Here is a 15,672-nt window from a genome sequence, read left to right as displayed (position 1 = left end):
ATAGCGCAACCTTCCAAATGATACCATTCACATTTCCTTATCATGTCCTTGAGGCGGAAAGTTTTGAAGGAAATCGGAACGTTTCTCTGATTTTTTTTTAAATTTGAATTCCTCTGGACCCCTCCTGTGTTAACGCCGAGATCTGAAAATCAACTGAAAAATACTAAGGGTGTACTAAAAAGATATGTACTAAATTTCAAGCTTCTATCTTGAATAGTAAGGGAGGAAAAATATTTGCAAATGATTCCAACAACGACCCTGATTATAGTAATAGATTCTCGTATCTCAGGTAAAAAAAATTCCTGAGACATCCCTATTTATCCTAGGATCACGTTTTGTACCTCATTCTTTTAGACTATGGCGTCCTTTGAAACAGTACCATTCACATCTCTCCTTCATGTGTCTGAGGCAGGAAAATCGCGAAAAAATTGAAAACGATTTGTTAGTTAAAATATCCCTTTTCTTACCGTTTTTCCTCTCTGGACCCCCAGTGTTAACACAGAGATCTGAAGAAGTCTGATAAATACTACTCGGTAGGCTGAACGTTTATGCAAAATTTCAATCTTCAAGGTGCAAAAGTAAGCCTTCCATAAAATAATAAAAATAAGCCTAACCTTTCTTTTTTCAGGATCTCAGGTAGAAGTTTCCAGAGATATACTATTTACCCTAGGATGTTGTTTCGTATCTTATTCTCTTCAGATTAGAACGTCCTTTTAAATGGTACCAAAAATCACAAAATTAAATCCCCACGTGAAGCGGGTTTGCATATCCAGGCTCCTAACTATGAAAAAATTTACGCTCACTCCAACCTCAATCATTTCACGAATTCAACCTGTTTTACGTATGTTATTAGGACATAATATCGATTGTGATTTATTCTAAAAACACTTTTATACATTGCAAGAGCTGTAACGTCCAAATATTTACTGAGAACTCATAGTCGTATCGGAATAAACAAAACCGAGTATGGAACAGTAAACTGCTTTCACAAAAGGCAAAAGAAGATGTCCAAAGGCATACAAAACGGTCGAGTGGTTTGGGTCGATATACTACTAATCACATGTTTGTGTGTTCAAACCCGCTAGCAAGTTGTTTCTTTTTCAAGTGTCTTCTTATTTTCATCCGGAGGCTGAAAATATTTCTTTGAGTAACTCATTGAAAACTTATTTTGTTTCAAATTCGATTAGAACGGAACATTATATGAATTGCGAATCTTAAATCCATAGCTTAAAAAAATTTAGTATACTCACTACTCCATTATCCTCTGATTTGTAACGAAAAACTATTTATAAACAGTGGTGACTTCAGAAAATTATCCACGAGGGAATTTCAATATGCAGGTGGAGGGCAAACATTGGTAGTCCACATTGAGCACGATCGAATATATCGTCCTGAAGGCAGAAATTTCTTAGCTCGAGAGGAGTCTCAAATTCTCCCTCAGATCACGTCCTGAAAGCATCATTGCTTAAAAGCTTTTCGTAACAAATATAATATTACACTTCTTTCTCGTTCTATATTTTGAATTGGTAAAATCATAACTTATAGAGGATTATAATAAAAGCATAAAAATTACAATACCAATCATGTATAAATTATCCTGTAAGTTACGAGCTTTGGGTCAGATGAAAACTCATATTTGTTTTCGGATTGCACTTAGAAGTAAGTCCTCTCTATATAATCCTGATTGAAAAGCCATGTATAACTCTAATTAATTAATCAATATTTATACAAATATTTTTTTTTATTTTACTATTTTTGCTATTCAATATTATATACACTTCATTTCCAAAATCAAAATCTCGAAAATGTATATTGTACGAGTGCAGATTCACAAATAAATGCTTATTTATCATATATATTGGTCTCTATTCGAAATTCTATTTAATCGAATCCGACAAGAACACAGACAGAAACATGAACAGGTGAAAAAAAAAACAGAGAAAAAAGTTCTGTAGCCGGCGGAGATTCGAACTTAGTTCGAATGGTGCTTTATAAACCGAACGCCTTAGACCACTTTTTTTTCTTTTTTTTAACTGACTCACCGAACGTGTCTCAGTAACTTACTTCAACTACTTATTACTTAATTTTTATTGCTTTACTTGTTAACTTGACTTCTTTCCAATGACCTAGAACGACAGGGACACGAACACAGAAACATCGAGGACAGTTAAAATCACAAAGGCTCTCCCGCCGGGAATCGAACCAAAGGCACACGTGCTAGCCACTAGACCAGCGGGGAGGGCTAACCACTCGGCTATGGTAACAACTAGTGATTTTAGCAAAGGCTTCGAGTAGTAGTTCTTATTACAGTATAACATTTTCTATTGCCTAAAATTTAAACCTAATTTACTTTGATATAATATATCTATTAATTTGTTTCATGAACACGTTTTCGTTACTTTGATGAATGATGTATGTTGTTGATATAGATTCTATTACACGTTCATTCGTAAATATTATAGAAAGTATCAGGGTTATTTATGATCTTTTATGGAAATTGACTGGCGCATGCGCAGTACACAGACAGTTCAATTGAAAGGCGAGGGAAGGCAACGCTAACACACTGTTAGAATGTTTCCCTCGCAAGCAGTAGTTCCCAACTGGGGGACGGCGGGACGCACTTCCTCCTCCTGTTGTGGCGTGAAGGGTTTACGAAGTCCCTTCGTTGTGTTATATTTCTTGAATGATTATGCACAATATCGTTACATCTTCTACACATTTGAAAGTGATAAATCGTAGTATAAATAAATCGTCCTCCACACACAGTGATTGTTGCTTTTCCAAGATTATAAACTGAAACACTTTTTATTTCAGCAGAATATAAAAGTTTCAATGGGAGGGGTTACAACCCCCTCAACCCCCTGGGTCTTTCATATGTCACCGCCTAAACTGTAACTTTCAAGTTAGAATCGAAAAATGGAGACATGTGACCTACTAAATATATTTTTAGTTCATTATACATTTTCATAAATAAAATATCTACAATTACAATGACAGTAAATGCTAAGTAATTCTTGTAAATCTTTGTACTTTCATTTTCCCTCTTTCTTCTCAACTGAGCTTGAAAAATGTAAAAATGGGAGGTTAAGAATTTCAAATATTACTTATATTTTAGCGTATTACGAAATTATATTTAATAGAATCCGGCAGGATCACAAACAGAAACGTCAAGAAAGAGGTAAAACCAAATTGCACTGTGGTGGGATTCGAACTACTCTTGAATGGTGCCTCAGAATCTCGAGCCGAATGCCTTAGTCCACTCGGCTAATGTGACAAGTTGAAAACGTAGTTAGCGTGTTTCATGTTCAATCTTTTGTTACAGTATGAAATTTATTTTGTATTTTCTGAAGTTTAAGCCTATTTTGGCCTGATGTAATAGTCTGTTGAAATTGTTTTATGTTTACGTTATTCTTTACTTTGATGAATGATGTTGTTAATATAGGTTTTATTACGTATTCGTTCATAAATATTACAACAATTGTCAGGATTATATATGATCTTTCATGAAAATTGACTGGTGCATGCGTAGTAGAAACAGAAAGATGCACTTTATTGACATTTGTCATACACGCCAGAACGCAAATTTCTAACAGGTTCTGAAAATGCCTCGCTCTAAAGGTTGTGGAGAACTGTCTGTTGCTCTGAGAGGAGAAATCATAGGCCGAGCAAAAAATGGGACAACTGTGCCTCAGATTGCTAGAGATCTGGGATGTGACAAGAAAACGGTCAAGAAATGGGTTCAGCAACATGAAGAAGGTGGTGAATGGTTCAGGTCTCGGTCAAGAAGTGGAAGGCCAAAAGTGACAATTGCAGCTCAAGATCAAGCTTTAGTTACAGAAGTAATCAACAGACCTCTACGCCACACGTCAATCCTCTTGGACAAAGCCAGAGAATATAATTGTTCTCACGAAACAGTAAGAAGAAAATTATTGGGGGCTGGTCTACACTGTTCAAGACCCGCTAGGAAGACTCTCCTGACTGAAACTCATAAGGCCAGACGAATGGAATGGGCACAGAATAACATAACCCAACCTCAGTCATATTGGGACTTAGTCATCTGGACCGACGAGAAGGTTTTCAAGTCTAACCAACAAGGCAGAATTATATTGTATAGACCGCGCGGAACCAGGTATGCTGAACAAAATATTATCAGAACTTCTAGTTCAGGGCGAATATCAGCACACTTTTGGGGATACATGACGGTTGCTGGTCCTGGAGATTTGGTTGCGGTGCCTGAGAGAATGAACAGCAGTGTTTACATTAATATCCTCGAAAATACGTTGTTACCGTCCTTAGAAAGAAACTTCCCCGAACAGGAAGAATATATATTTATGCATGACAACAGTGCTGTTCACACTTCCCGGCAAACACGAGAGTGGCTAAGTGAACATCCAGAGTTAATTTGTATTGAGTGGCCCCCTCTATCACCAGATTTGAACCCAATTGAACATCTGTGGGCCTACATGGTGCAAGAATGGGAAGAGAGACGTGAAGACAGAGACCAAACGTTTCTTCAAAATCATGTTATGGAACTGTGGCAATATTTTCGTGACACACCGTCGTATTGCTCGAGACTTGAATCTAGTATCCCCTCCAGACTTCAAGAAGTTATTGACTCTGCAGGTGATTACACGAAGTACTAGTGTGTCATTTTTTGTGTAAACATTTATTTAAGTTTCATTTATTTATTATATTTTTTCAAGAACAATACTTTCGTTTTTCATTCTTTTCCTTTGCTTGTTCATTTATTAGTTCGTTAAAACGTTAATGAAGAGTAGTATATCTTCAAAAAGTTTTTGTGAATTTACTTTGAACGTTTCTAAGAATACATTTACTTTTTTTTTCTTACTCTATATCATGCCCAATATTACTTTTATTTCAGTTAATTAATAACTATTTCACATCTCGGATAAAATTATTATTGTCATTTTAACGATGTTTTTTCTTTTGATTGTGTAATTTCTAGTTTCATTGAATTATCTCAATTCGAATGAATAAATCGCATTTTGTTTATTGTCCCTTCCTTAGCTAGGTTCGAATTCGAGAACAATGTGGTGTAATTTACGTTCTTTATTCTTCATATTGTGCAGTAATGACAATATTAATTATTTTTCATGAGTCCAGTTGATCAAACCTGGTGATTCTTTACGCAATGACAAGCGTAAAATACATTTTTTAGCTTTTCTTTATACTTCACAGCGATGAAACATTCTAACGTGTTAGCGTTTCCTTCCTCGCCTTCCAATTAAACTGTCTGTGTACTGCGCATGCGCCAGTCAATTTCCATGAAAGATCATAAATAACCCTGATACTTTCTATAATATTTACGAAAGAACGTGTAATAGAATCTATATCAACAACATACATCATTCATCAAAGTAACGAAAACGTGTTCATGAAACAAATTAATAGATATATTATATCAAAGTAAATTAGGTTTAAATTTTAGGCAATGGAAAATGTTATACTGTAATAAGAACTACTACTCGAAGCCTTTGCTAAAACCACTAGTTGTTACCATAGCCGAGTAGTCTAAGGCGTTCGGCTTACAAAACACCATTCGAACTAAGTTCGAATCTCCGCCGGCTACAGAACTTTTTTCTCTGTTTTTTTCACCTGTTCTCGATGTTTCTGTCTGTGTTCTTGTCGGATTCGATTAAATAGAATTTCGAATAGAGACCAATATATATGATAAATAAGCATTTATTTGTGAATCTGCACTCGTACAATATACATTTTCGAGATTTTGATTTTGGAAATGAAGTGTATATAATATTGAATAGTAAAAATAGTAAAATAAAAAAATATTTGTATAAATATTGATTAATTAATTAGAGTTATACATGGCTTTTCAATCAGGATTATATAGAGAGGACTTACTACTAAGTGCAATCCGAAAACAAAATTTGAGTTTTAATCTGACCCAAAGTTCGTAACTTACAGGATAATTTATACATGATTGGTATTGTAATTTTTATGCTTTTATTATAATCCTCAATAAGTTATGATTTTACCAATTCAAAATATAGAACGAGAAAGAAGTGTAATATTATATTTGTTACGAAAAGCTTTTAAGCAATGATGCTTTCAGGACGTGATCTGAGCGAGAATTTGAGACTCCTCTCGAGCTAAGAAATTTCTGCCTTCAGGACCATATATTCGATCGTGCTCAATGTGGACTACCAATGTTGTCCCTCCACCTGCATATTGAAATTACCCCCGAGGATAATTTTCTGAAGTCACCACTGTTTATAAATAGTTTTCGTTACAAATTAGAGGATAATGGAGTAGTGAGTATACTTCAATTTTTTTTAAACTATGGATTTAAGATTCGCAATTCATATAATGTTCCGTTCTAATCGAATTTGAAACAAAATAAGTTTTCAATGAGTTACTCAAAGAAATATTTTCAGCCTCCGGATGAAAATAGGAAGACACTTAAGAAAGAAACAACTTGCTACCGGGTTTGAACACACAAACATGTGATTAGTAGTATATCGACTCAAACCACTCGACCGTTTTGTGTGCCTTTGGACATCTTCTTTTGCCTTTTGTGAAAGCAGTTTACTGTTCCATACTCGCTTTTGTTTATTCTGATACGACTATGAGTTCTCAGTAAATATTTGGACGTTACAGCTCTTGCAATGTATAAAAGTGTTTTTAGAATAAATCACAATCGATATTATGTCCTAATAACATACGTAAAGCAGGTTGAATTCGTGAAATGATTGAGGTTGGAGTGAGCGTAAATTTTTTCATAGTTAGGAGTCTGTATATGCAAACCCGCTTCACGTGGGGATTTAATTTTGTGAAATTTGGTACCATTCGTATGTTTCCATCATGTATCTGAGGCTCGAATATCGCGAGAAAAGGAAACTTTTGGTTAACATATCACTTTTTTAAAAACCTTTTTGCCCCTGTGGACCTTCCCTGTGTTAACGCAGAGATCTGAAAAGATCTGATAAATACTACTCGATGGACTGAAATTTCAAATTTTGCTTCCTAGAAAGCTGGATTACACACCCATTCTACACCCGAAAAATACACTAAGTAATTGTTAACTACTTCCATCTATATTCTCAAAAATAATAGTAGAACTAGATAGTTTTTTTTCTTAATGCTACATCAATAATTTCTCTAGTAAACAAGTTCTACTAAGAAAACGTATAAATCTATGCCGAGTTATAGAGTTTTGAGAACGGGGCTCGGACTCCGTGGCCCTAACGCCTCTGTGTCCGACCAATTAGTATGTAGCTACGATAACAACCGCTAGGCCATAGCTCCTTAGAAGGAATATTTCTCGGTATCCATCCGATATTAAGAACCCTTCTGATATTCGGCATCTATAGGGCCTACTTCAATAGTGTCCAAAGATGAGATTAGACACCGACGCATAGATGACATCAAACTAAATAAAATTACATACTTGAACTTACATTTCATGTGCAGATTACGAGAAAATCAAGAATAGCAAATTTTTATATTGTTAGAACCGGTTGTTTATTTATTTATGCACTGTATATGTAATAAAATATACTGATAACTAGTAGTTTCTATCTATTGTCACTTCTATTCTATACTTCTAAATTCTATTCTATACTTCTAACTTCTTTTCTATACGTCTAACCTCTATTCTAGACTTCTAATTTCTATTCTATACTTCTAACTCTTCTAACTTCCATTCTATACTTCCAACTTTTATTCTTACTTCTAACTCCTATGCTTTACTTCTAACCTCTATTCTACACTTATAAATTCTATTCTATATTTCTAACTTCTTTCCTATACTTCTAACTTCTATTCTGTACTTCAACCTCTTTTCTATTTTTACAACTTCTGTACTTCTATTCTATACGTCAAACTTCCATTCTATACTATTTTATACTTCGAACAGTGACGCATACACTAGTCAGCGTTATTTAAGATTTTGGAAGTGGGAGACGGGTCAAGATTGTACCCCGACATAGAGGTTTATATATATATATATATATATATATATATATATATATATATATATATATATATATATTTGTAGAAAGTTTATTTAAAAGCGTGAGTTTCCCAAACTGAAGAAGGTAGTTGCCCTCACTGTCCCCTGCAAGCCACTCATTTCTCTAATACATTCACTGCAGATGTGTGTGGGTTTTTTCAAGATTCTTCCATTTCCTATCACTTTCTTTATTCCGTCATTACATATATTTCATTTTCACCATCTTTCTTAGCTTCGTTGCTTAATTATGGAGCGTTAAACTCTATAATAAAGGAAAGAAAAAGCTTGTTAGTTGAAGATTTGGTTTCTGTTGTAAAATTTTGTAGAAAATTATTCTTTTTTACATTATAACTAAAATATGATTTAGCTACTTGTTAAAAATCTATTCCTTTCTACTACTATTTTCTTCCACGTATCGATATTTCTTAATACACACTCTCTCAAAGTGGTGCAAATGAAATTTAACATACTACAATAAAATGCCTTAGTTAAAAACAGCCTCAACTGATATTCCGTTTAGTACTAAAGCAAGTAGTTCCAACGTTATACGGAATAAACTAGAACCCATTCATTTGGAAAACAATTATCATATGCATGCATATATTCTACTGTTTGGCACGCAAGAATGCGGCCTATTCTTCATTCTGCAGATAACTGAACTTCACGGTAGTAACTACTGAAGTGAAGAAGACATTGAACTGTGTAATTTACTGAGATCTCAATTCTAAAGAAAGAGATCTTGAAACTTGTTGGTGCTGCCACCTGTTAGCAAACTATAGAACTGAATGTAGCCTTGTTCGTTCAGTATCTGTTGACATGATCCATTTTCCATTATATCAACACATGAAAGTAAGAGAAAACAACAAGTAATCAGCGTTAGCGAATAATTTACAAGGATGGCAGATCATAAATATCATATTATTATCGGTTGTATCTAAACAACTGTAAACTGTTAGCTGCACATCTTTTAACACAAGTTTCATCTACATAAATGCCCTACCTACATGATCGAATGAGATTAAAAGATATTTTCTTAAACCCAGTTAAAGATGTCTGTTAGTGCACGCGTGTTAAACCTGAAATATGATTTAGGTTTGCGCTCTACAAACGCACGCGAAGGCCATGAAACTCAAAACATGGATATAAACACATCTTTTCTCCTTTCATCAACAAGTATTTTGTTTCAGCTTACATTAGATCTGTGTGAAAGTGAAGAAAGATGGGTGGCACACAAGAGTATAAACACGGTAGATTAAGCTGTGCAGAACAAGGTCTTCTGCACAAATACTTTTTCTTAAGTAGGATTTTGAGGAAATAAGTTTCTAATAAGCTGTGTAATTTTGTTTTCGTCTATACAGCATAATAATAATAATAATAATAATAATAATAATAATAATAATAATAATAATAATAATAATAATAATAATAATAATAATAATAATAATAATGGTGTTGATACAACTCAATTTTAACACAGGCCATTTGGTTCCAGTATGACTACCAGTTTAGCATGTTATTTCAACACCAAGAGTCCAGTGTTGTGGTTAACACAGGCCAATTATACCGGTTTGACACAGGGCCGGTGGAAAAATAACACTGCGGCAGTGTTAAAGGACTACGTGAATGGACGAAGAAAACCGGAAATAGGAACAGTGCCACAACGTTCTTTTAATATATAACCTGTGATATTAGTAACATCCAAACACCAGCGTGAACCAAGTCATTGGGGTACTAATACTGGTAAGTGTAATTTTCATCCCTGGTCAGACAAACAAGCTGCGTAATTTTGTTTGTCTCTTTACAGCAAAAATAAATAAATAAATAATGATGTTAATCAACTCAATTTTAAAACCTGCCATTGGTCCAAACGTGACTACTATTTTAGCGAGTTATTTCAACACCAAGAGACCGGTGTTGTGGTTAAGACAGGCCCAAAGTTACCCTTTTAGCACACGGTCTAGATGAAAATAACACTGCTTCAGTGTTGAAGAACTGCATGAATGAACGGAGAAACGCGGAACAGGGACAATGCCACAGTATTTTTTTATGTATATATTAGTAACCCTGTGTTATTTGTACCATTGAGGTATTAATATTGAAAACTGTATTAATCGTCAATAATCAGTCAAACATTTGATCTCCTTAGAACAATGGTTTAAAATTGTGTCATGGCCACTTTACAATCATGTATATCACAAGATACAGCTAGACTGTAATTTATAGTGTGCACATTTCCTTGAAAGACAAGATAAATATCTAAGTAACTGACGTTGAGAGTTTGTATTAGCTTTTTTATTATTATAGAGCTATGAGCAAAACTTCGCGATATTCAATTTTGACTTTGAGTTTATTTAAGTTTAACGTTCTTTTCAGCAGTGAGGCTATATGAGACAGCACCTACTGATTAACGTGGAATACGAACCACATGAGCTCCCGCCGGGAATCGAACCCGGATCTTCCGCGCCAAGCACGTACGCTAACCGTTTAGCCACGAAATACCTCTGCGATATTAAATATTTAACATTTCCACAAAGTGGCAAAATAATATACTATATTGTCTGTAATGTTGAAAATTTACATGACGAGATACGCTACCATTTGTCTTCGATGTTGTTACTTTTCCTCATACCATTAAAAAACCATGTGAGGTAGCTGATATTTCCACTACCATTTTAACAATTTAATCCAAAATTCGATGGAACTAAAGTAATGTCAAAACAAGCATGTGTCAAAATATGACACAATTAATAACACAGAGCCATCGTATTTAATTAACACGATCATTTTCTACTTGTCTATATACAAAACTTGTTATTATTATTATACTGGTTAAAGGCTACAATCTCTTTTCAACATCAAGGCTATGTAAATCAGGATATACTGCTTATCCGTTCTATGTAAGTTCTTATCCGTTCTATCCGTAAGTCCTTCTCCGTTCTATTCGTAAGTTCTTATCTGTGAGGGACTTATCCCTTCTATGTAAGTTCCTATGTTTCTGCAAGCATAGTTTGGAACTTTAACAGAGCTTTGTTATATAAACAACAACACTCACTGTCAATATATGTATAATAAAACTTGTTGTAAGTACTCGTCCTTGCCGGTTCTTAATTAGAAACTTATGCTAGACAAAAAAGTAGGCATCCGTTGTTGCTGATTCTTAATTCTGAACCATGATAAGAGGGCACGGTGGCTCAGTGGTAGAGTGCTTACCTCTGACGAGTGGGATTCCTGGATCGATCTCCGTACAAGTAAGTTTGTGGTGGACAACATCGTGTCTCTGGGTTTTCTCAGAATACTTCCGTTTCCTCCCACATCCTAATTTCACCAATTCTTCTATCATCATTCACTTCCTTTAATCATTGGTTTCCCTTAGCCTAACAAGCATGATCGTCATCATTCACTTCCTTTAATCATTGGTTTCCCTTAGCCTAACAAGCATGATGGTCATCATTCACTTCCTTTAATCATTGGTTTCCCTTAGCCTAACAAGCATGATCGTCATCATTCACTTCCTTTAATCATTGGTTTCCCTTAGCCTAACAAGCATGATCGTGGAATATTAACCCTTAACTATACTGGTGGGGTATTTAAATACCCCACAGCCTCTTTTAAGCAACATCCATTTTCTTATTGTAGACAGATGTCTTTGCTGTACAATGCAATTTTATTTTGTAGTTTGCTTGTGCATGTGATAATTTCTGACATCCTTATATTTCTATGGGTAATAATAGTACCTTCTTAATGTGTTTTTATGGGTAATAATAGTATCTGAAAACCCCACCAACAGACAAACGTGACATTTATAACAAGCACAGTTAAGGGTTAAACTGAAATATTTCATTTCATTTTCAGACTCCACAATTAACAGAAAAGATAGTTGTCCTTGTTCCATTCCCCGGTATTTATCCTATGCTGTTACTTAAGCCTGTACATCCATGACGTAATGTGGGTACCATAAAGGTAAGGTAATTAGTAACATACGTTTTCACCCAGAAAGACGCCCTTCCCGAGTGGAAAATCGAAAAAGAATGGGAATTCGCAAAGAATTAGGTCTGGTGAAGATCTATCTACCTATACAAGGTGGTGGTTCTAGGTGACTTCATAATATGTCCAAATCTGTCCGCAGACACACACACACACACAGCATATTATTATTATTAGGCTGTTCATGGCACAAAAATAAACATTATTGTTATTATTATTGATATTGATCTTTCACTACGAATGTATCACATAAGACAACCGAAGAACAAGACATTTGCTCAGTAAAGATTACCTTTTGAAACATTTACTATTTCCATTATGTATGCCCTGACTGTGTTAGCCAGAAGGTCATAACGATGGAACGTCAAACTAAGGATATCATTTAGCTTCATTTAGCATACAAGAGTACTCCACTTTCTCCACTTTTCCTTTCTGAGTCACTAATAATAATAAATATTTTGCAAAGTTCATTATAACATAGTCTTTAGAAAAGAAAACAGAAAAAAAAAAGTGGAAAAGACTTGAATGTACCTACCGATGAAGTTAAAAAAGAAAGAAGTTGAAGTATAGATTCTAATTATTAGCAGCCATTTAATAATTATTGTATGTGAAACATAACAACGAGCAAAGAATGAAGAGGTGAATTTGAGGGAATAAGCTGTCTGTGTAGAGACAAAAGCCCCGGCCGACCACGTGTATCAGAAGAGAACGTGACACGAATTCAAGAATTTTGAGCGTAGCCTCCACGGAAGTCAAATTGTAAGAGTGACAAATTATTTTTTTTTTCTGTTTCCTGCAGACGGTTATGCCATCCCACCGGTATTCATATCACATACAGTGACGTCTCGTGACATAATTTTTTGGTAGTTCACAGCCGTTAGAAAATTCTAATTTCGTAATTCTTTCAGTATTCTAAATAAGCAAAACGATAAAATCAATGAAAGTAATCAACTATACTTAAACATAATAAAAAGTACACATTCATAACAAATAATCAATTTTATTTGTGGAACGAAATCAATTCTGCTGTTCGTTGGGACAGCCAATTTGTCAAAAACTCTTTTGAAGTCTTTTTTTTTTTTTTTTTTTTTTTTTTGTCTGTATTGATACTACAGCTAACGCACTGAGATGATTCTGAATTAAGCATTTCCTTAAATGCTTTTAAATTCTTTAATATAATAAGGCAAGTTTCTGAAGTAGACATATCAATCTTCACTTAGATTTTTACGAGTTTTTTTATGTGCTGGAAGATTCTATGTCTTTCTACGGATTCACCATCAATTTCACAACGATACATTAATGGCATCTGCATTAGACTCGAAACGTCTGTTGAGCTCCCTCCTCGTTAAGCGGTTAGCGTGGGAAACCCGACTTCGATTCCCGACGGGAGCTTATGTGGTACGGATTCCACTTTAAGCTGTAATTCCACGTCTTATGTGTCCTTGCTGCTGAAAGAGACGCTAAACTCAAGTCAACTATAACAAATAATGAAGAGATATTCTAGAAGGGGCTCAGCAGACTATTTACTTTATAATGAAGTTTTATTCGTATCAAACAATGCAAACAGCTATGTAACTACAAATATTCTGTAAAATCTTCGAAAATATTCAAAAAATATTAAAAAGGTACTGGATGTAAAGATTTCCAGGATAAAATTGGTTCTAACAAACGAAGTAAGCAATTTCAGACATCATTGAATTTAATCAGTTTCTACATTTCCTAATGAAACATTAACATTAGTTTTCTATCTGAAATATATGCAAAGGAAAAATAGGTTTTGACCTAAAATCTGATGTAGTAATAATTTAATTAGTTATGTTGATTTATAAACAAATCGGGAAAGAGACGATGATTCAGTGAGCCACTCCCTGGATTTATCACTACTTTAGTCAGTTTGTGATTACCATTTTATATAGCACGGGACATAAAACTTGTGTTAATTTCCTCAAGACTCAAGGTTCTTAATATATTTCAGCTTCTGTAGAGAAGTGGTTCTCAACCTAATTCCTAACACAACCCCCATTTTATCACATCTTGGCAGCAATCCCCTTATAATTTCTGGTTTGTAATAAGCTTGTGTGGGATTTTTGATATATGTATCTGTCGCAGAGATCGTACGATATCCATCTATTTCTATAATAGTAGAATCCATTTCTTGTATATAGTGGGTACAGTAACTTCCCTAAAAGCAAATGGATTAAAAACAAATTTGATATAATCGAATCAAATTAATCAATTATTCAAATTAATCAAATTAATCAAATCAAATCAATTGAATCATATTAGAAATATCGATTCAAAATGTTGAACCAAGGACCCCATGCACCAGAGGTGAACGCTCTACCACTGAGCCACCACGGCCCCTGCTATACTATATAAAGTATGTGTCCTATCGCTGATTTGTGATGACAATCAGAAGCGGAAGTTAAAGGTATATTACAGTAACAGTTTTCTATTCATAATTTTCTATTAAGGAGAAATATAACTACTTTTATTTTAAGAAATTTTTTGGGTTACAATTTTTGTTCTTGTTCATCCCCTTCCCTCTCAATCTTGGGTGGAAAATGGAAGTACATATCTAGATTTTGGTTGTTGGTTCCAGTATATTTCAAGCTTCATTTCTCGGATCTAGGCCTGTGAGATAGGTCAATATATCGAAATTGTCGATATCGATGTTAACATATATCAACATTCGATATCGCAAATATATCGACATGGATATATCAACATCTTAAATTTCCGATATCAATATTTGAGGGGGAATGGGTGAGGAATAGTTGCCCCTTAGACTTGCAATGGATAAGGAAATAAAACTTACTTTTTACATTAATGTCTTCTAAGAAGAACTTTTTATTACCACAAACTGCAATGTAAATAAATCCACTTGCAAATTTGAAATATTATATATTGTAATTTCTTACCCAGCAGAATTTTTGTGTTCCCGATAAAATAACAAAAAAAACACCTATAAAAAGGAAGTGCTTCGAACTTTGACCTAGAATTTAACATACGATTTTATTTTTCCTTTCTTTTCTTTCTTTTCTTTTCTTTTTTCTTTCTTTTTTTTTTGGTTCCTCTCTCTTGGAGATTTCCATCCCTTCTGACCTTTGAGATCGCTCATTGCAAAAAGTGCACGTATAATCGGTATGTGCAGAGATGCACTTAGGTAGAGTCAGAGATTTTTAAAGGGAAACGAGTTTTTAATAATAATAATAATAATAATAATAATAATAATAATAATAATAATAATAATAATAATAATAATAATAATAATAATAATAACAATAATAATAATAATAATAATAATAATAATAATAATAATAATAATAATAATAATAATTATTATTATTATTATTATTATTATTATTATTATTATTATTATTATTATTATTATTATTATTATTATTATTATTATTATTTTGGAAAAAGAAGAGAAACTGCATTCCTCTAATATCTATATATTCATCATGCCTGAACTGCTTATAGTGCAGTCAAAGTAAGGTTTGAGGTAGACATTTAGAATAAAAGGATGGGACCTTTTGGAATTTGTTCGTAATATCTTCCTCATTAACCTCCAGAAAATCCAAAAAAATCCAGTTGCCGGTTTTTCCTCCATTTTGAATAAATATACTGCCATCTTGGATTTCTCACATGCACTTAGTTTATGACCCATAACTTCTAAACTGATTAATGTAAAA

Source organism: Thermobia domestica, chromosome 10 (assembly GCF_964235325.1).
Source record: "Thermobia domestica chromosome 10, izTheDome1.hap1.1, whole genome shotgun sequence".
NCBI classification, from domain to species: domain Eukaryota; kingdom Metazoa; phylum Arthropoda; class Insecta; order Zygentoma; family Lepismatidae; genus Thermobia; species Thermobia domestica.
Note: the sequence above shows the minus strand (reverse complement) of the source record.